Source organism: Colobus angolensis, unplaced genomic scaffold (assembly GCF_000951035.1).
Source record: "Colobus angolensis palliatus isolate OR3802 unplaced genomic scaffold, Cang.pa_1.0 Scaffold26, whole genome shotgun sequence".
Taxonomy (NCBI): Eukaryota; Metazoa; Chordata; class Mammalia; order Primates; family Cercopithecidae; genus Colobus; species Colobus angolensis.
The window spans coordinates 3,674,335-3,696,725 of record NW_012115821.1 but is presented as its reverse complement, the minus strand read 5'-3'; the positions used below and the strand labels follow the sequence as shown (position 1 = coordinate 3,696,725).

At 37.6% G+C, this 22,391-nt stretch overlaps 1 protein-coding gene across 2 annotated transcripts in view; it reads left to right on the top strand.

Annotated features, from left to right (window-relative positions):
* Positions 1-22,391, top strand: part of FAM19A1 (family with sequence similarity 19 (chemokine (C-C motif)-like), member A1) — a 560,030-nt gene that overhangs the window by 334,445 nt on the left and 203,194 nt on the right. The window lies entirely within an intron of this gene.

Genomic DNA, 22,391 nt, shown 5'->3' with positions numbered 1-22,391 from the left:
TGGGAAGCTAGTCTAAGCATTTCAGCTGTTTTCTGAGAGATGTTAACAAACATTTCAACCTTCGTGGATTATCACAATTTGTCTACTGCGTTTTCCAGGGACTTGCATAAACCAGCAGACTAATGGAGGCATAGATGTGTTACCTATTCATTTTTATTATGCAGTTTCCTTTGGAATTCTCTTTGCCTGAGTATCAACTCACAAGTGACACTGATTTCTGTATACTCTATTTTTTTATTCATTTTTAAAAATAAACTCTTTATATATAATGAATGTGTATATGGCCTTGCATCTCTGAAGAGCAGAAACAGATGAAGTTGAACTAGAATTTAGAGCTTAATGGTAGGGAATAATGACATGGAAGCTAAGAAGAAAAATGACTAGTGGTAAACCAAGAGGAGTGATTTTTTAAAATGTTATGAAATAAAAATCAAATAGGAAGGCAAAAACAAAAAGGCAGCATGGTTCCAAGCCATGTATAAAATTGAAAAAAAAAGTAACCCCACGATGTCACTAAGCACTGTGATTCTATCTGTGCCCTTACCTCTCCTGAGCCTCCTTAGAGAAGTAAATAGTCTTGCTTCTGGCCACTCTTTTTTTTTTTTTTTTGAGACAGAGTCTCACTCTGTCACCCAGGCTGGAGTGCAGTGACACGATCTTGGTTCACTGAAACCTCTGCCTCCCAGGTTCAAGGGATTCTTTTGCCTTAGCCTCCTTAGTAACTGGGATTACAGGTATGCACCACTATGCCTGGCTCCTTTTTTTTTTCTTTGTTTTGGTATTTTTAGTAGAGACGGGGTTTCACCATGTTGGTCAGGCTGGTCTCAAACTCCTGACCTCATAATCCACCTGCCTTGGCCTCCCAAAATGCTGGGATTACAGATGTGAGCCACCACGCTCGGCCACTTGTGACCACCCTTAATGTGTGGTCACAAAATGATACATTTTGGTGCCTATGTTTCCAAAGACTGCCCCTCCAGAATAATCTGTGCCAGCATATCTATTCAGTGCCGGTTCTGTCATGGGATAAGTCTGTACTCCATGTCGTGATGGTTATTGACATGTTAGAGATTGGCTTCAAAGTTTAGAGGCTACAGTTCTTGACTATCAGAGCCTTTTTGCTCTACTCAAACAAAACTTTTGTGAATTTGTTGTTTTGCTTTGTTTTAATGCCCTCAGTCTCATATGTTGACCATCGGCTTTCTACAGGCTCCAGGAACACATCTTCAATACTAGCTGCTGGTTAACCTTATGCTTTGGAAGAGTTTTACATATATAAAGTTGCAAACAGGAGAGACAGAGGCAGCCTGTGGCTGTGTATGAATAATCTCTGACCTATCATGTTTATGAAGAAAATTATGCGCTGAGAGAGAGAGAAATGGCAGGGTTCTCAGGTCTTATTAATTTAGAATTGTATAAAAAGTTAATTCACCTGGTTCTGGGTTAAATTTTGCATTAGTCTTGGTTTTTTAAGTTAAAACTGACCAAACCCCAAGTCAAGCTGGCAAAATAACTACATAAGTACATATATACATGCACACATGAACTGAAGTGCTCTTTTGCATCTAATTGCAGGGATAGCTGGGTCCAGGGGCTCAGAGAATGTTAATAGATATGTGACTGTGTATCAATACCACTTATATACGTGTGTTGACCTAATTCTTACAGAAACTGGCTTTGTCCATATATCATGGACTACAGGTTACATCCTCATAGTTTAGATGCAAAGAAGCCTTTCTCTTCCAGGGTTGTTATAAGAATCCTCACTTCAGATTCTGGTTCAGTTTGGGTTGCATGCCCTTTCCTGAAACCATCAATCTGGCCATGTGATTGAGTCTTCTATTAACCAAGCTGGTCCAGGTGTGTATTTCTGCAACTGGAGAGTAAGGCTGGCTTCATCAAACCACATAAATGGATTACTTACTGTGTGGATTATTTCAATAATAAAGCAACGTAAGGGGATCTGGAGAGCTATACCAGGCCCCCTTCATATGTTTTTACTTTATCGTAAGTCTTATTTTGCTTTGAAGAGCACATAATAGAAATGATGATTTATTGAGTTCTTGCTGTGCTTTATGTGTGTTATCACACTTAATCCCCAAAACAACCCTGGGATGCAAGGTATGTTATCAGTATTCACAGTTTACAAGGGAGGAAATCAAAGCTTAGAGAAATTAAGTTGCCTTAGGTCACATAACTAGTAGGTGGTAGAACTGGGATTGGAATCAGATATAATAAACTACTAAGCTTCATGACTCTGTTTTGTTCATTTGTTTGGTTTGTATAATTTTGAAAATGTTTAGCTCTGAGATATTTAACTGAGAGACTGCCTGAATGGTCTTAGTCTATCTGGCTGTGACATTTTCTATTCTCAATAAATATTTGTATTGCCCTTACTAGATTTAAATACCTTGAAGACAGAGAATTCCATCTGTGTCTTTCTCACAGTTTAAAAATAGTTCCATACCTAGAAGAATTGAAAATAGGTGTTCAAACAAAAATTTTTACAGAATGTTCACAGCAGCACAATTCACAATAGCCAAAAAGTAAAAAAAAAAAAAAAAAAATTGTCGGCTGATGAAGTATAACAAAATGTGGTATATCCATGCAATGAAATATTATTCAATCTTAAAAGTATTAAGTACTAATACATGCTATAACATGAAAGAACCTAAAATGCATGATGCTAGCTGAAAGAAGCTAAACACAAAGGTCTCATATTGTATGATTCTATTTATATTAAATATCTTGAATGAGCAAATCTATTGAAGCAGGAAGTAGATTAATGTTTGCCAGGGTTATAGGGAGATAGGAATGGAGAGTAACTGCTTGGCGGATACAAGTTTTCCTTTTGGGCTGAAGAAAATGTTCTCAAACTAGATAGTGGTGATGGTTTTGCAACACTGTAAACATACTAATGCAACTAAATTTCACTTTAAATGATGAATTTTATATTGTATAGTTCAGGCACATAGTAGGTACTTGAAAAATATTTAATAAATGAATGAATGCTAGTAAGATAATAGACTTTTTAAAAAATAAATAAGTTGATAACTAGGACTATACCATTACAAAGATATTTATTGTAATGGTTTGAAGCCAAAATCATGCACCTTTTAGGAGGTTATTACAAAATTTGTGTGATTTGCATAGAATCACCAAAAGACTCTGAAAGCTAAAGCAATTTTGAGCAAGAAAAACAGATATCACACTTCCTGATTTCAAATTTTATTACAGAGCTACAGGTGTAAAACAGATACACAGACCAATGGAACAGAACAGAAAGCACAGAAGTAAACCCATTCATATATGGTAAATTAATCGTCAATAAAGGCACCAAGAATGAATCATGAGTCTTTTCAATAAAGGATGTTAGCAAGCTGCATATCCACACACAAAAAGAAAAAAAAAAGAAATTGGATCTGTACATAGAAATCAATTCCAAATGGATTAAAGATCTAAATGTAAGATCTGAAACCATGAAACTCCTAGAAGAAAATATAGTAGAAAATCTTTACGGCATTTGTTTTGACAATAATTTTTTGGCCAAAAGCACAAGCAAAAGTAAATAAATAAATAAATAATTAGATTACATCAAACTAAAAAGTTATTGCACAGCAAACAGCCAACAAAATGAAAAGGCAACCTCCAGAATGAAAGAAAATATTTGCAAACCATGTATTTGACAAGGAGTTAATATTCAAAATATAAGAAACTCATGCAACTCAACAGCAACAACAACAAAATTTTTTAAATAAAATTTGGGCAAAGGACCTGAATAGACATTGTCCTAAGGAAGACATGCATATTAAATGGAGGAGACCAAGAGACATGTGGAAAGGTACTCAACATCACTCACCATGGTCAAAATCACTGTGATATCACCTTACACCTCCTAGAATGGCTGTTATCAAAAAGTCAAAAGATAACAAGTGTTGATGAGAATATGGAGAAAGGGAAACTCTTGAACAGTGTTTATGGGAATGTAAATTGGTAGAGCCATTATGGAAGGCAGTATGGAAGTTCCTTAAGAAATTAAAAATAGAACACACAACCGATAACCATATGAAGATGTGTTCAACATTGCTAATCATTTAGAGAAATGCAAATCAAAACCACATGAAATACCATCTCACACCAATCAAAATGGCTGTTCCTAAAAAGTCAAAAAATAACAGATGCTGGTGAGGTTGTGGAGAAAAGAGAATGCTTATACACTGCTAGTAGAAATGTAAACTGGTTTAGCCACTGTGGAAAGCAGTTTGGCAATTTCTGAAAGAACTTAAAACAGAATTACCATTAGACTCAGCAATCCTATTCTTAGATATATACTTAAAGGAATATAAATCATTCTGTCATAAAAACACATACATGTGTATGTTTATCACATAACTATTAATAGCAAAATCATGGAATCAACCTGAATGATCATCAGTAAACTTGATAAAGAAAATGTAAGTATACACCGTGAAATACTACTGCACATAATGAGATCATATCCTTTCAGCAATGTGAATGAAGTTCGAGACCTTTATCTTAAGCAAACTAACACAGAAGCAGAAAACCAAATACTGCATGTTCTCACTTATAAGTGGGAGCTAAACACTGAGTACATATGAACAGAAAGAAGGGAACATCAGACAAGGGAACCTACTTGAGAGTAGAGGGTGGGAGGAAGGTGATCAAAAAACTATTGGGTACTACGCTTACTACATGAGTGATGAAATAATCTGTACCCCAAACTCCCGCGACACAAAATCTACCTATATAGCAAACCTGCACATGTACCCCTGAACCTAAAATAAAAGTATTTTAAAAAATAGAACTAACATGTGATCTAACAATCCCATTTGTGGGTGTATAACCAAAGGAAATGAAATCAGTACGTGCAAGAGATATCTGCACTCCCATGTTCACTGGCAGCGTTATTCACAGTAGCCAAGATATAGAATCACCCCAAGTGTTCATTACTGAATGAATGAAGAAATGGCATATTATTCAGCCTTACAAAAGAAGGAAATTCTGCCATCGATTACAACATGGATGAACTTGGAGGATGTTATTGTAATGAAATAAGCCAGCCACAGTGAGACAAGTATAATGTGATTTCACTTACATATGGAATCTAAAGAAGACAAACTCATAGAAACAAGTGAGACTGTGGTTACCAGGATTTCAGAAAGTGGGAGAAATGGGGAGATCTTGGTCTAAGGGTACAAAACTTTCAGTTATGAGATGAATAAGTTCAGGAGGCCCGATGTTTAACATGGAAACTGTAGTTAATATACTGTATATTTGAAATTTGCCAAGAGAGTAGATGGTAAGCTTATGACACACACAAAATAATGCTATGAGGTGATGAATAGCTTGATTGTGGTAATGATTTTACTATGCGTTTATACATAGAAAAAAATGGTATGGGTAGGGCCATTTATATATGTGTCTTCCTTCATTCTTCAAGATAGGAACAGGGAACATTCATACTATTAGTCATAGTTCAAAGCAATGCTGAGATATTATATTTCTTTTGTTGTTGTTACATTTGTCAATTTGTGAAACAACTTTTGAACATGTTGAAGAAAATCCTAGAAGTTTATGTTCAGTAGAGGAAGCTAGATATTTCAAATATATCTACATTGGACAGTTACTTAGGCATGTTTTATTTTATTTATTTGTTTTTGAGACAGAGTCTTGCTCTCTCGCCTAGGCTGGAGTGCAGTGGCACGATCTCCGCTCACTGCAAACTCTGCCTCCCAGGTTCACCCCATTCTCCTGCCTCAGCCTCCCGAATAGCTGGGACTACAGGTGCCCCCCCCCACCACGCCCGGCTAATTTTTTGTGTTTTTAGTAGAGACGGGGTTTCACCGTGTTAACCAGGATGGTCTCGATCTCCTGACCTCATGATCCCCCCACGTTGACCTCCCAAAGTGCTGGGATTATAGGCGTGAGTCACCGTGTCTGGCCTAAGGCATGTTTTTATACACATACACATAATGGTATCAGACACATATAATCATATTCCAACTTTGGTAGGTTGAGTCCACTTATAAGAATTTCCATTAATTATAAAAAATACTGAATAAATATTGGATGATAGCAATAGCTACAATGAACACCCAGTTGCCACTGAATGATGTGCTCAAGTAAAAATGCCCTTAGAAAAGAAGAAAATCTCATGATATTACTGGTGACATGGAAGATTTGCTTATGGAAAACATTCCTTTGTTGCTTTGTCAAGTTGTCATTTGTACACCTTCTTTGCGGTTCCCAAATCCCAGCACACTCCTTTCAACACTTGTTCTATACATCTCTTCCACCTTAATATATTGAGTTGGAAAAGTGGCAGATTATTAAGGAAGAGGGGAGTCTTGAAGCCTGGCAAACCTGAGCTTGGAACCCAGCACCACCCTTTTGCCACCTATGTGGTGTTAGGTAAAACACTTCCTCTCTCTGATCATTGGTTTTCTAATTTGACAGTAAAGAACTTAATATCTACTTTGTCTAGTTGTTGTGGCGATTAGAAGCAATATATGTAAGGCACCTAGCAGAGGGGTCCTTTCATTGCATGCATTCCTTAAATGCTGACTATGATTATTATAAAGCCATGGGAACTGGGTTCTGTATCTGAAAACCTTAATTCTGACATCCTTTCCTCAGTGACTTTGGTCTCTCATTTTCATGCTTTTGGGATCCTCCTAACTGACTTTTGTGACACTATTCACCTCTGATGTGCTTTTATCATGAAAGAGCTAGGTTCAAGAATTATCTATATCTTATTTTTAAAGAAAATCCAGAATACTATGTGAAATTTCCTCTTTTCTACCACCAAATTGGTGAGAAAACACATCTTTGGCCAAGAACCAAAGTTGGGGACTTTCTATTAAGCGTAGTTTAATATTCCTCAAAGTATGATCCTCAAACTATCTGCTTGAAAGGTATGAGGATGAAAAGGAAAGTTATAATCATCACTGTAGCCTATTAAATCAGAATACCTGGTATCTGGGCAGGATATGCGTTTTAAACAAGCTTTCCAGGTGAATCTATGTCCTTTAATGTTTGTTTGTTTGTTTGTTTATTGAGATGGAGTTTTGATCTGTCACCAGGCTGTAGTGCTGTGGCGCGATCTCGGCTCACTGCAAACTCTGCCTCCTGGGTTCAAGCAATTCTCCTGCCTCGGCCTCCCAAATAGCTGGGATTACAGGCATGCACCACCACGCCTAGCTAATTTTTGTATTTTTAGTAGAGACAGGATTTCACCATGTTGTCCAGGCTGGTCTCAAACTCCTGACCTCAGGTAATACGCCCACCTTGGCCTCCCAAATTGCTGGGATTATAGGCGTGAGCCACAGTGCCCGGCCTAATGTTTGACAATTTAGATTAGTTGAAATATTATGCTCTTTTCCAGGCTTATTGAGATATAGTTGGTGTATTAGTCTGTTCTCACACTTCTTTACAGCAAGAACTATCTGAGACTGGATAATGTGTTTCAAAAAAGAGGTGTAATTGGCTCACAGTTCCACAGGCTGCACAGGAAGCATGGCTGGGGGGGCCTCAGAAAACTTACAATCATGGTGAAGGCAAAGGGGAAGCAGGCAAGTCCTATACTGCTGGAGCAGGAGGAAGAGAGAAGGCAGGCAGCAGGGGGAGGCTGTCACACATTTAAATAATCAGATCTCATGAGAGCTCACTTACTGTCATGGGTACAGCAAGGGGGAAATCCACCCCCATGATCTAATCAACACTAGGGATTACAACTGGATGTGAGATTTGGGCAAGGACACAAATCCAAACCATATCAATTGGTATACAAAAAAGTTGCTTTGGTATACAAAACTACACATAATTGATGCATACAATTTGGTGAGTTTGGACATACGTATATACTCATGTTATCACCAAAATTCAGGTCATAAACATACCCATCACCTCCAAAAGCTTCCTGTGTCCCTGTGTTATTCTTTTTGTTTTTTGTTTTGTGCGTATTTATGGTAAGAACACTTACTAGAAGATCTATCCTCTTAAATGTTTAAGTACTGCATTTCTTAAAGTAATCATGAAACGATATCAGGAAGACACAGGGATGGGGCACATTGCAGCTTCTGAGGGGAATCCTAGGTATGTGAAGTGAGGTACACATCCCCCTAAACTTCACATTCTTTTCTATTTGCCTATCTTCTCTCTTCCACCTGAAAAAAGAGCAGTATGGCATGCCTGAGACACTGAGTCCCCAACCAATTTAATTAATTCACTGAAGACCACATGGTTGAATTTTCTGATCACTTAGTGGGTTTCTGTCAAATTAGATTAGCTGGTGTTCAGATGCAAAGCTTAAGGTTCTTTGGCTTGGAGTTCATTTAAAGATGTGGGTATTTGTTTTTGCAGCACAAGCTTATGTTGAAAACTCTTCTCCCTGGTGAACTCTGGACTACCTGCTATGGATCTTTCATGCCTGTTGTTAACAACACTTGGATGAGGCCATGCTTTAATTTTTACTTATGTAATGGAACTCATCCATCAAATTTTACAAAGCCTTTTTGATATGGTCAGTGCTTATGGGTGTTCAAAAAAATAAATAAATAAATCCCTATTCCAAACCTGTGTTTAATTCCAAAGCAATTGCCTTTGGCTGTGTTCTACAGTCAGTACCGAATATGTTGCCTTGCAGGTGGTTTTGTTTTATTAGTGATTTCTGAGTTTAAAACAAAAATATGCTTTGTTTCTCTTCTAGATTTCAGTTAGTATTCATACTTCTGCTAACAGTGAGTGTTCTATAAATGCTATCTAATAAAAATAATGCAGATATCAGTTTTTGAGCTTTTATTATGTGCCGTATTCTATGTTGAGCCCTTTATAATGGAGCATTTTGTGTTGAGAATTCTCTGTTCATCCTCACTAGAAACTTGTGAACATTGTTGTCCTATTTTTATAGATGGCAAAACTGAGGTTAGAGGCTTTTGAAACTATTGAGCCAGAATTCAAAACTTTGCTTTCTTATACTAAACCTATACAAGGTTGATTTACATAAATTATCATGAAGAAAGTTTGTAATAATTTCCACTTTAACCTAACATCTGCTAACTGTATTAATCAGCTATTGCTACCATACTGCTGTATAACATGTTGAACTAAAACTCAATGTCTTGAGACATTTGTCGTTTGCTTATGGGTTGGTGAGTTGTCTGGAGCTTGATCTAAGTAAGACTTGGATTTGGGCTGTAGACTGGATTCAAGTATGGGCCAAGTTTTTTCTTCTGAGGCTCAAGCTAAAGGGCAGCAACTTCCCAGGGCATAGTCTTCTCACAATCAATAACAAGAAGACAAGAGAAACATGTAATACCTCTCAAGAATGTGGACTGAAACAGGCATACTATCAATTTCACCTACCTTAAATTAGCTAAAGCAAGTCATATGGCCAAAACCAACATCAATGTAATAAGAAGTTTGGAAATTAGTGTGAATGCCGAGAGCAGGGTAGGTATGTAAAGAACCACAGCAGTGCTTACATCTACCGTAGTCACCCTTCCTTTTCTTCTCAGAGTCACTGAAATGTCATTGGATTTCGAGCATGGCATTAAAAGAACTGAAGTTTTCTACAAATTAAGACAAGATTGTATTTTTATGTCTCATTAAAGTTATAATTTCATAACATTTTTGCCATGTTAAACTTAATCATAAAGATACAGAGACTTGTATGATTAGAGACACGGGCTCAGTATAGATTGTGATTACTGTTTATAAATGATTATGGCAGTATGGATAGTAATAGCCAACCCAATTAGAGAAAGACAAATTTAAGCTTCATTTATTTTTTGAAGACATTATATTAACATATACTATATGAGAAACAGAAGCAATTTGTGTACTGAAAAAGTTTATTAAAAGCTCTTTCAATGCTTTATTTTGGTAGAGCTGTTAGTTACAATCCTTTTGTTCTAAATATAACCGCATTTTTGCAATGTGTACAACTCTTCTTAAACATTGCCAGTGTTTTTGAATATGTTGTTGCCACTTTTGTTCTTAATGTAGATTTTTGAGGAAAGAAAATATCACTAAGATATTGCAATCTTTTTTCCCCACCTGTTTGCAAACTGTAACTATGCCAGCCTCTAATCAGTGGTATGCTGGTGAACCATCTCTAAAAGAGAGGGATGGCGGGGCTATGATTTGTACTGTTCACCAATTTGTAAGATGTAAATATTCCCACCATGGCTGCTTTGGATTTGCCAATAGCTTAACAATCAGCTCACAAAATTCAGCTATGAGACATCTCCCACAACCATCTTCTGATATGAATACTATTTGTTCCACTAAAGAGTTTCTTACCCTTTTTATTTTCTTCTAATTATTTTTTCATACTGCCTGAGTTTGTTCTCATACACGATCAAAACAATAAATGAGACTTAAGTGCTTCTCAAAAACCAGTATGAAAATATGGTGCTTTAAGCTTTGAAAACAAGCCACTGTTTTTGATATACATGCAAATTGAGTATTCTACTGTAGAAGACAGCATAGAATCCTAAAAGATCACAGCCTATCATTTGTTACTTGTTCCTCATGGTATAAGAAAGGAAACTAAGGTTCTCTTTGAATTTAAATAGCTATGATTTCAGTGGACCGAAAGGGATTTCCTTCCCTGTCTTCTGATTCCATCTGAAATAAGCTACATGAAATCCAGATAACTAACCTTTGTTGTTGCATTGGAGAATGTACTTAACAGGATATATGTCAATGCCTTCTTAGTTTTTTCATGTGAATGGAATGAATTTAAATGTAGAAAGCATTTGAATGGTGGAAATAGTCTCTCCTTTGCCAAGTATTATGCATAAGAATGAGACTGGGTAAAGTTTCCTTTAAGTAGACTCAGTATCCCACTCTCCTCCTTAGCAACTGACCCCCCCCAAAGTTGAGTGATGGGCACATATTCTGTGTATTTCCTGTCCCATTTTTTTTTTCCTATGGATATTTCTTTGAACGGGAAAACTCAGTCATTTCTACCTTGGGCACATTAGATCACTGGAAGGGTTTCCAGGAGTAAGTACACACCCATTCTTTTCTCTAATTAATTCAAGTACTGAACATTGATAGGGTGATATGCCCTGTCTTAAATGTTGGGATGGATACAAAACTAAATTTGATTTTTTTTAAGTTACAATTTAATGAGGAAGACAGGAAGTCTGACCTGTATTCACATTTCCTTAATCTCAGGAAAAAAATAAGGGCAAATTGAGATGTGTGCTATGAATTCAGATAAAAGAAAACAGACTTACAGTGGAGACATTGAGAGTCAGGGAAGCCTTCCTGCAAGAGGTAGCATTAAATAATGGGTAAGATGTTGATGTATAAAAGTTAGGAAAGAGTGAGGTAGTTTTCCAGAATAAGAGAGTAACCATCTAATGGGTTCACCTTGCCCACAACCTAGACGGAGCCGATTTATCAAGACAGGAGAATTGCAACGGAGAAAGAGTAATTCACACAGAGCTGGCTGTGTGGGAGACCATAGTTTTATTATTACTCAAATCAGTCTCTCTGAGCATTGAGCATTCCAGGATTGATGTTTTTAAGGATAATTTGAGGTTAGGGCCTCAAGAAGTGGGGAGTACTGATTGGTCGGGTTGGAGATGGTATCAAATGGGGTCAAAGTAAATTTTTCTTGCTGTCTTCTTTTCATAGGTGGGATTGCAGAACTAGTTAAGCCAGACAACCTGTCTGGGTGGTGTCAGCTGGTGCACCCAGTGCAGGGGCTGCAAAATATCTCAAACACTGATCTTAGGTTTTTCAATAGTGATGTTATTCCCAGGAGCAATTTGGGGAGGTTCAAACTCTTGCAGCCAGAGGCTGCATGGCTCCTAAACCACAATTTCTAATTTTTTAGTTAATTCGTTAGTCGTACAAAGGCAGACAGGTCCCCAGGAAAGAAGTGTGTTTTCTTCTTGGGGGGAAAGGGCTACTACCAATTTTGTTTCAGAATTTTCAGAGTTCAACTATAAACTATATTCCTTCTCAAGGTTAGTTCAGCCTCTGTCCAGGAATGAACAAAGACAGCTCAAAAGTTAGAAGAAAATGAAGTTTGTTTCACTGTCATAATTTCCTGAGTTATAATTTTTGCAAAGTTGGTTTCACAAGGAGTCACAGAAGTAAAGATTAGAGATAGAGGACCAGAGAGTATAAACCAAGAAATCTCAGTTATTCAGTTTGACGGGAGTTTGATAGGGAAAACGGGGAGATGTGGAATGGAAGTTTAGCCTGAAAAGGCCTTGAGTACCAAGGTGGTTTTGGAAATAGTGGCATTTTGAGTTGGTGGTTGAATTAAGGCGCATTTGAAGAATGGGATCTTGCTGAAGAAATTGCATCATCAAATGGTTACCATCTTCCCCTTAAAACTAGTTGAGCTATGAATGGATGGAAGGCTTCCACCCTTTTGACCAATTCCGAAAGCTGGGTGACCTCCCTGGAAATGATCACTGGATCTGGCAAAAGTAAGATAAAGGGAATAAACCCACAAAACAAATGCTACCTGTGCTCCAAAGCCTCCATAATGTATCAGCCCCATGTGAGATTCAAACCAGTTTGTAAGTAAATGTAAGAAGGTACTAGAAAACCTAAGATTTGTCATCTTGATGCAGAACAACAAAGTGGTTGTCCAGTTGGCTTTTGTTTCTCTTGTCTCATAGTGCTTAAAACTGATGAACTTCTGGAGAGTTTCTTTAATCAGCTCCGAAAGGCTGTGAACTTGTTTATTCCCATATCAGTGCAGAAGATGGAGTCAGTTAAATTTAGCTTAAACATTAAGTATCATTCAAATACTTTTTTCTCTTAACTATACAAATCCTGCAGAAAATAAGATTTTCATGTCTTAATTGTGATACCAAAAGTGTCTTTTATTCTCAGCATGCTTGAGATAGCAAAGTAATTTTCGAGCTGAATGTGATTGTCTCAGACAGTCATGATTCAAATATTTAATCTAAAGGGAAAATTCCCAGAGTGCCTCTCTCATCATTTCTCAGTTCTATGGAGAATAAAAGCCTCAACTTTATACGATCAGATATTATTTCCATTATTGGTATTGTGCTGTAGGCAAATATCCTTCAAGAGGCAAAGTCTATATCCCTTGTGCTTAGCAAGTTGGGCGCCACAAAGGCCCAATCTGGCCTTTACAATATGAGCTGCTGCTACCTTGTAATCTGTGGAGAATTTAATAACAATAATTTTACTTTATACAGCACAGCCTTTAAGATTTAATAGTAGACTCTTCACACACACAGAGTATATTTTTCTCTTTCAAGGTCTTTTCTTATTCAAAGATCAAATTTCCTATAGGTTTAGTTGCTTTAACAAAGTGCTGTCAGGTTGCACTGTGTAGGGGTGGGTGAGGATCTATAGATTGATTACCTGGGGAATTGGATGAAAGCAACTTACTTAGCAACCCACTGGTATCATTTCAAGTTTTCTCATTATCCATTAAGAAGCAAATGTCACAGGTTAATTGTCTTTTCTAAATTGCTGGCATTTTAACATATCCCAAATAAATAATGTTACATCTCAAGCAGTTTTTCTCCAAGTATAAGTCTTCAGACCACCCACGTATAAATCTTCTGGTGAGGTTAAAAATGCAGATTTCTGAGGTACCCCCAATCTTAGTGAGTCAGAATTTCTGGGGATAGGACCAGAAATTTAGATGTTTAAAAAGAGAATACTATGTGATTCTTATGTACACTAAAGGTTGAGACATACTGGTCTCTGTGCTTTCAGGTTTCACTATTTAATTTTATTCTTACAAATGTTATGTATAATAGTAGTCTCTTCAGACTTGTAGGTAAAGATAATAAAGTAGAGATTGGCTTAAGTATGGGGTTCTCAAATTCCATGCTGAGGCACCCCTGGATGCTACAGTGATCTCACAGAGCTTTGCAGGATATTTTACATTTTCTAGGAAACTACAGTGATACTTGACATCTCTTGGGCAAGTACGAGTTCAAAGCATTTCAGGTTCAAACTATGTCTCTACTGCACTTGTTGCCACATATTTTTTTTATGTTGTCCTGTTTGTGTAGCCGGGTTTGTAGTAGTTGCTGTGAACAAAAGCTTGCCCCATATGAAAATCAATATAGAACAAGAAAAAAGAATGCTGCTGTCCAATCTGATTCTGACATTTAAGAAGTGTGCAGCAATATTATTATTATTCGTTTTTGAGACAGAGTTTCGATCTTGTTGCCTAGGCCAGAGTGCAATGTTACGATCTTGGCTCACTGCAACCTCCGCCTCCAAGGTTCAAGCGATTCTTCTGCCTCAGCTTCCCGAGTAGCTGGGATTACAGGCATGCACCACCATACCCAGCTAATTTTGTATTTTTCATCGAGACAGGGTTTCTCCATGTTGATCAGATTGTCTCGAACTCCTGACCTCAGGTGATCTGCCTGCCTGGGTTTCCCAAAGTGCTGGGATTACAGGCATGGGCCACATAAGATTTTATTATATTTTTATAATATTTGATATATTCACATACAATGTAACATTTTATAATCTCTCAAATCACACATTTTTTTTCACACAGATGTTAAAACATCAGAAGATAAACATCTGTTAAGGTGTTTGAACTACTTAATAAATGGAAATATTAAATGTTTTGGGGGCCTACTGTACACAGTGAAATACTACTGGGACACTAAAGTGCCACATGACCTTACTAAAGTTTGGGAACCTCTGGTATAAGTCATGACTTTGTGGAAGTAAATTATGAACCCAAGTCTACATGGCTCTAAATGCTATGTATGTTGAATGATGCTTCTTAGATCATAATCCCATCAAGGAATTCCAGCGTACAGATGTGTGTGAGGACAAGCTTGGGTGTGAAATGCTTTTCAGGACTGCATCATTAACATAGGAGTTCATTGTTCTCATTCCTCTAACTGTCAGATTGGACTGACTATCAAGTAACCCCAATTCTAGCCCTGACTTTGCCCCCTAGCTCTACAACTTTGGCTAGGTTACTTCTATGTGTTTTAGGGTTTTAGCTGGTCTTGGCTACCTAGCAACAGAGATAAGGAAGAGGGTAGTTATAAATATCTACACAGTCTTTAGCTGCCAGGCACTGTGCTAAATGTTTTGTGTCATTGTTTTTATTCTCAAATATCCTTGCGTTATTTCATTAGGTTCTGTTATTATTTCTATTTAATAGATAAGCAAACTGAGAAATAGGTGATGCTCTCTACCAGTCAAGTAGCAGCTAACACAGGTTATCCAACACTGGAAATTATGCTCTTAATCACTGACTACAAAAGTTATAAATAAATTTATTTAAGTTTCTTTATAGTCTTCAAAATAGCTATAATTTAGGTAACAGAGTGAGGCCCTATCTCAAAAAAAAAAAAAAAATTCAGTGAAATCTAGTGCCTCATTCATATTTAGATCTCAGATCTCAGGAGATTGGTGTCATATGGAGTGTAGTAAAATGTCCACCTTCACTGTCTACATCCTGGAAGAGATCATCATTTTGAACCAGACCAACTGTTAACCTCTGGAGACACCCTACTTCCTGCCAAATTCCCACAGATCGGTCATCAAGGCAGGAGGTCACAATGGATTGGAATGAAAGTGAGCAACCAGGGCCAGATCTAATCCTTACCTCCTTCAGGCAGAGAGTCCTAGAAGACGAAATCAGAATCAAGGACCAGTGAGTGGCTGCTGTGTATTTCTCATCTGCCTGTAGCTCTCATCCCTGCAGCCCTTCCTTCCATAACAGAATGCAATTTCCAAAGAAAACCAATGAATATAGAAATAGAGCTGCTCTTTTACACAGGAAAATCCTCTGACTTGAGGAAAATAGAAAAGGGGATTAACAGCACTCAGGGTGTAAGAAGTCAGGGGAAAACGTGAGAAATCAGCAATCTGTTGATATGAACAGTAGGGTGACATTTAAGCTGGCCAAGGAGACCCAGGAGATCATGTTCAAGCATTTCTTTAAGGCAGAGAGATACCATTTCATTCAAGTCTTTGCTATTGCCTGGGAAGCACTTTTACAGCTAGAAATAATAATAAATAAAAAGACCTTTGCAAGAAGTGTTGTGTTTACAACCTGTAATGTTGGAATTTGTTTTTTAAATGAAGGTTTTGGAAAAACAGAGGTATCCCATTCAGAATTTATACCATATTTTTTGAGACGGGGATAGGAAAGAGTGGATCAAAAGATATGCTGGGGATATTTGGTAATGAGATGCACATTCTCTTCTTAAGAGATAAAGATAGAAAAGATTGGCTGGAGAGAGAAGCTTGTTAACTTACATGCCTGCCTCTGCCAGCCAACTAACAGTCTGCTTAGAATTTTTCCAGAAGGAATGGCTGGCTGCTTGGCAGCTGTTCTTTTTACACTGTTCCTTGGGACCTCACTAGCTGCACGTGGATCAGATTTGTCTAATTCTGAAGCCAAAATATTTAGAAGTACTAGAGGGATGGGCAGCCTACTCGGATGGAATTAAGTTTTGTGTGCGTGTTTGTTGTTTTTGTTTGTTTTTGATACAGGGTTTTACTTTGTTACCCAGGCTGTAGTGCAGTGGCATGATCATGGCTCACTGCAGCCTCAACCTCCTAAGCTCAGGTGATCCTCCTACCTCAGCCTCTCCTGAGTAGTTGGGACTACCAGTGTGCACCACCACGCCTAGCTAATTTTTGTATTTTTGTAGAGATAGGGTTTTACCATGTTGCCCAGGCTTGTCTCGAACTCCTAGGCTCAAGCCATCCACCCACCTCAGACTGTCAAAGTGCTGAGATTACAGGCAATCTGTGTTAATATTCAGCAGCAGATGCTGCTTATCTGGCATTCTTCTTCTCTGGGCCCCAAAATCTTGACCACTGTAGTCATAAAGGTCTCTACCATCTCAAACATTTTAAAGCAACAGTATTTGGGAGTGTTCTTTAACTCATGGCCTTTATGGTGACAACAGAAGCATTGATTGAGAATGACTGATTGAGAATGAATCTGACCACTGTTATACACAGAACTTGCTATAGATTAACTCCTTTAAGTGCCAAAGCAGACTTCAGAGGCTTCAAGCCACAAAGTAATTCTCACAAGTTTAAATTTTCTGTCTAGAGTTGTTCCATATTCTTCAATAATGAGATGTACCGGTGCTTCCCAACTTCTTTTTCTGATACAAGATGCAAGAAAAAAAAATGTTTTAGCAAGCTGGGGTGTATTTTACAAGCAAATAGCAGAGGCTAGAGGACTGATAGAATCAGTATCATGACATATAATCTAAGTGACGCAAATGTCCAAGATCCTAAGATCTTTCTATGAGGGAACTAATTCTATCCCTTATCTCAGAAGGTTCTTTGCATTGGTTCAGCCTGTTTTCTCCACTGTGATCCCATATATAGGATCTTACTTTCATCTTATGTCACCTACTCTGGGATGATCAGTTCTTGAATCATAGCCATTATTATACATCATTTTCATCTGGAATGCTCTTACTGCTTATACTTTTGCAGAAAGTGTTATTTTTGCTGTTGAGTCTCTGAAAGATTTTGCTTCCCTTTAACATACTCTGCAAATACTAGTTGTCTGCTTTACCAGTTCACAGGGATGCCTTGAATGATGCTATAATACCTCTCTCCTTTCTCTTGCTATCCTCTCCCTTGCTTTCTCATTCTGGATCTACCAAAACTGAGTATTCTCCAGGGCAAAGGCAAGAGCTTTAAATTGTGTTATTGTTTGCAGGAAATGTCACTTTCTTCTCATCCAAGCTGGAAATGGTTCTCCTGTAGTGCAGCACCATAACATTTTCTGTATCACATAGTTAGCATTTCTTTGGGACAGGGCTTGGCAAACTTATTTATTTCATAATGGATCAGACAGTACATATTTTAGGTTCTGCAGGTCATATGGTTTCTGTTGCAACTGTGCCACTCTGTCATTGCAACATGAAAGCAACCATGGGCAGTATAAAAATGAATGACCATGGTTGTGTTCCAAAAGAACTTTATTTACAGTAACAGATATTAGACTGCATTTGGCCGATAGGGCCACTCTGATTCCAACTCAGAAATCACTAGCTTTGCCTTTACTTTTATAAAAAGTAGAGGCAAGAGGTTCCTTTTTAATCACATCATATATTCTAGCAACAGTCAACTATGACATGCCTTTTGAAAGGGTACATTTTGGGGTCTTTATTTTTATCCTTTTCTGCAACTTGTTCATGATAACATCTCCGAGCCACTTTTCTCCTATTGGATCTTTTCTCCTATTGGATTCTTTATCTCTCTCCATTTGAAATTCTTGGCTGCAAGGGTTTCAGGTGGGGAATAGTGTGGCGTTATTGAAAGACAACCAAAATCAGGAGACTTAGTGCTAGTCCTGATGCTGCCATTTACTAATTCCCTGATGTTGATTCCTCCGAGCCTTTTCACACCTTATCTGTAAAGGGGACACTCCTCAGGGGGTTATTGGAAAGGTAAAAGTGCTACCAGCAGGAGCTTTTGACTTAGACTCCTACCTCTTGCTAGCTGTGTTATCTAGAGCAAGTTACTTAACTGCTGTATACCTCAGTGACATTGCATGTAAGATGAAATGAGACCTTGTAAAAATTAAATGACATAATGTATGTAAAGTGCTCACTGCAGAGCTTTGCACACAGTAAGTCTATACTAACTAGTATTTGTATTTTTTATGTATCATTAGACTTATTTATCACTATACTTATGGACTGCTTCATAAATTCCAAGCCAGAGTACACATTCAGATACAATGCCTAAATTAACTTTATCTTCTTCCGTCAAATATATTTGGCCACTTAAATAACAGAGCTTATTTCATCTTACTCATGTGCTTTCTTGAACTAGAAATTTAGATAATAGACAACCATTGCAAGCTACCTGAGACCTATTTTTCTAATTTTGTTCCTGTAGTTACATTTGAGAGGCTAGAGGAGGGAACATTTAGGCTGTAAGATCCAATTCAGGCATCCTGTTTCTCTCTGAGCTATTAATTAAATTTGACTCCTGAAAAACCAATAAATCACAAAGGGCTTCCAACTTGCTCTGGTTCTGTAATATTTCAATCAAAGTTTCTCTATGATCCTTGTTTTCTTCCCACTCTCCTCCACCCCAGGAACATCTGAAAGCAATTTTAAAAACTCAATATGCAATGTAAGAATGAATTACTGCAATCCCTAAATAGTTAAATAGATCACATTACTTCATGAAGAGTAACATGATTGAAAAACTGCAGTAGGAAGATCAAGGATTCATATTAAAGAAGGGGTTAGGGCAAAAGCAAAAGGAATGGTTTTTAATAATTTTAAAACCTGGTTGATACAAGGTCTAGAAGCTTTTTGCTTCTAAAACAAACTGGATTTCTTACGCTAAAACCTCATTACAAAGCTGATGCCAATCTGCTGCTTGTTTCCTTATAGGAGACTGAATTTTTTTCCCCCTTTCTGGAAATTTCTCCTGAATCATTCCCTATGGATTCAGAAAATTCTGCCATTTTCTAAGGGTTTCATAAAATGTGAGATCAATTCTCCCACAGGCTCTGTTATCTTGACTGTCTCTTTTTTCAGGTTTTGGGGGATTTTGGCTTGGAGTGTTTAAATCACCATTTACCATCTTCAAATTCAAAGTCATCTGTGCCTACTTTTTTCTTTGTTTCCACAAGCAAAATGCTTTCTAATTGCTAAAAATTTGTACCAGAAATCACAGCACACAAGTCCCATTTTTCTGGACATGATATTCTCTTACAGAAAGGTGTTACAGAAATAAAAATCCCTTAGAGACTACAGCAAAGGCTAATAAAGCCCGATAAAGTCCTACCGCACCCATATAGACAAGGGGAAGAGTTTTAACAGTAACAGATGTTTAGTTCTTCAGCGTGTGTGTTTTATTTGCACATGAAGTGTTTTTTAATTTTCAACTGGCATTTTAAAATTTCATAGGAAAAAAAGTCTAGATAAGTAAGCAGCAAATTGTATCTGTAAAGAGCCATATAGTAAATATTTTAGGCTTTGAGGGTTACAGGTCTCTACCACAAACACTTAACTGCCATCGTGGGGAGAAAGCAATCATAAGCAATTTGCAAATGAAAGGGGGTGTGGCTGCGTTTCAATAAAACTTTACCTGTAAAAGCGGGTAGGGGATTGGGTTTGGCCATTAGGTCTTAGATTATGAACATCTGATCTAGATCATCACCTTCTCTAGTGGGGATGGGAAGGGAGCCCAGAAGATCAGCATCTCTGGGTCCATATTCACCGTAATAGCCTTGAGTCAATTAACAACTGTTCCTTTTTCACACATAAGAACTGTATGGTTTGCCAGTCCCCACTACTCCCTATGAACTCCCAACCCAGTTTACTTGAGTCATTAGCGGTATTTATCTGGCCTCTGTACAATTGAGACTCTATAACTCTGAATTTAAGGGTTGAAAACTGAACAATACATATGTATAGTTATAGGTGTAAGTAGCAAATATTATCTTAAAAACTCTGGTGGGCCAAAGTGTGGATGACAAGACTGCAATAAGAAAGAAATTGGTACATACTCAGTGCCTCAATTGGCTTTGTTTGATGAAGCACTGCTTTAAGAGGCTGTGGATATAATCCCTGCTCTAGAAGACCTGAGAGTTTAATGTTCTGCACAAATTCAAAAAAACAAAGTGTTGAGTATGTGTTATATACAATGAGAGATAAATGCTGTTCTTATTTAATTATGTTATGCCAGTATCTTATACACGCTGTTCTTATTTAAATATCTTATACCAAGTAACAGAACAGAGCTTCTCAAAGGCTGGTCCTTGGGCTATTTGCAGTAGAATTATGATGGATGGGAGGGATACATGCTTATAATTAGATTAGAACTACAGATACCTAGGCCTACCACAGATTTCCTGAATTAGCCATCTAGGATCTGCATTTTTTAAAAGTCCCAAGGTATTTCTTATACACGATAAAATTACAGAACTGCTCCTATAAAACAAGGACAGGTATTGCACTTCCTGTTTGTTTATTGGATGTAATTTAAATTCCTTTTTAACAGAAAAGCAGCAGGATACATCTTCAGGACAGAGCCAATTACATGTACGAACATTTATTCCAGACACAATTAAGCATTGATGAAGAGGTTGTTTATCTGTGTCAGAAAGAGCTCCATGCTGGGTCTCCTAATAAGTAGTCGTGTGACCGTGGACCAGCCACTTAACTGCTCTGGTGTCCATATTCTAATTTGAGGGCAGAAATGAGGGCATTGCTAAAAGACCAAGACCCTTGTAGCTGGGAAACTGACTTTGAAATTCTATTTAAGAATTCCTATGCTGAAACTTATGGTACTGTCATACTTTATTAGTGAGATGGAAGGAAAGTATTCCCTCCTAATAGGTGGCTTACCTGTATTCCAGTAGAGTGGGGCTTCCCACCTTTAGATGCTCATTGGCATCATACAGGGAGCTTTTTAAATTCCTGATGTTCAGGCCATGCTCCAGATCAACCTATTCCAAATTTCTGGTGCTAGCACCCAGGCATCAGCATCATTAAAATTCCTTGGGTGTTTCTAATGTGCTACCCAGGTAAGAACAGCAGCACTAGAGAAATGGTAGCCAAAGTTACTTAATTAAAAGAGTAACCTGGATTGTTGAAAGTACAAGGTTTCAGTTCCTGTCCTGAACAATCCAATTCATTGAGCCTAGGATGGGTTCTGGAAATCTGTGTTTTTGATAAGCAACCAAGATGATTGTTGGGATCAGATAAATTGCGGTAAACACCACACCAGAGAATTTTTTAGTGTATTAAGCAGATTCAGTGTAGTATAGGGGTTTTCCTTCAACTCCCCTAGGTTTTTAGTTAAAATGGACACCTGTTACAAAAGATAGATTAACAAGAGATAAATAAAAGTTTATTAACATGTGTATTATATATATACATGGGGGACACTCAGATGGAGTAGCTAAGAATGACTTTGAAGTCCAGCTTATATAGCATCTTCCAAAAGGAACTATACGTTTTTAGAGAGGTAACAAGACAAAGGCAAAGCACTTTGAGTCTCTAGGGGTGGCAATTTAAGGGGGAAGACAAATAACTGGAAGAGAACGGCTAGTTATAGTAGAAAAGCTTGTTAATGTGGATTCCTCTGGTATCATCTTCAGGTTGATGAGGGTGTAAAGCTGTCTTCAGTGGTCAACCTTTGTTCTCCCCAGCAGAGAGAGAGAAGTTTACCTTTGTGTTTGCAAAGCTCTGTCTTGTTTTTAGGCAAGTAGAGTGAGGTCAGAGAACTGTCCTACGTCTGCTTCATCTTAATGGCCTTCAGCTCAACAGTCCTATTTTGGATTCCTATTTGGGGGCAGCATGTTCTATTCTTTTTTTTTTTTTTATTTTTTATTTTTTATTTTTTATTTTTTATTTATTTATTTATTTTTT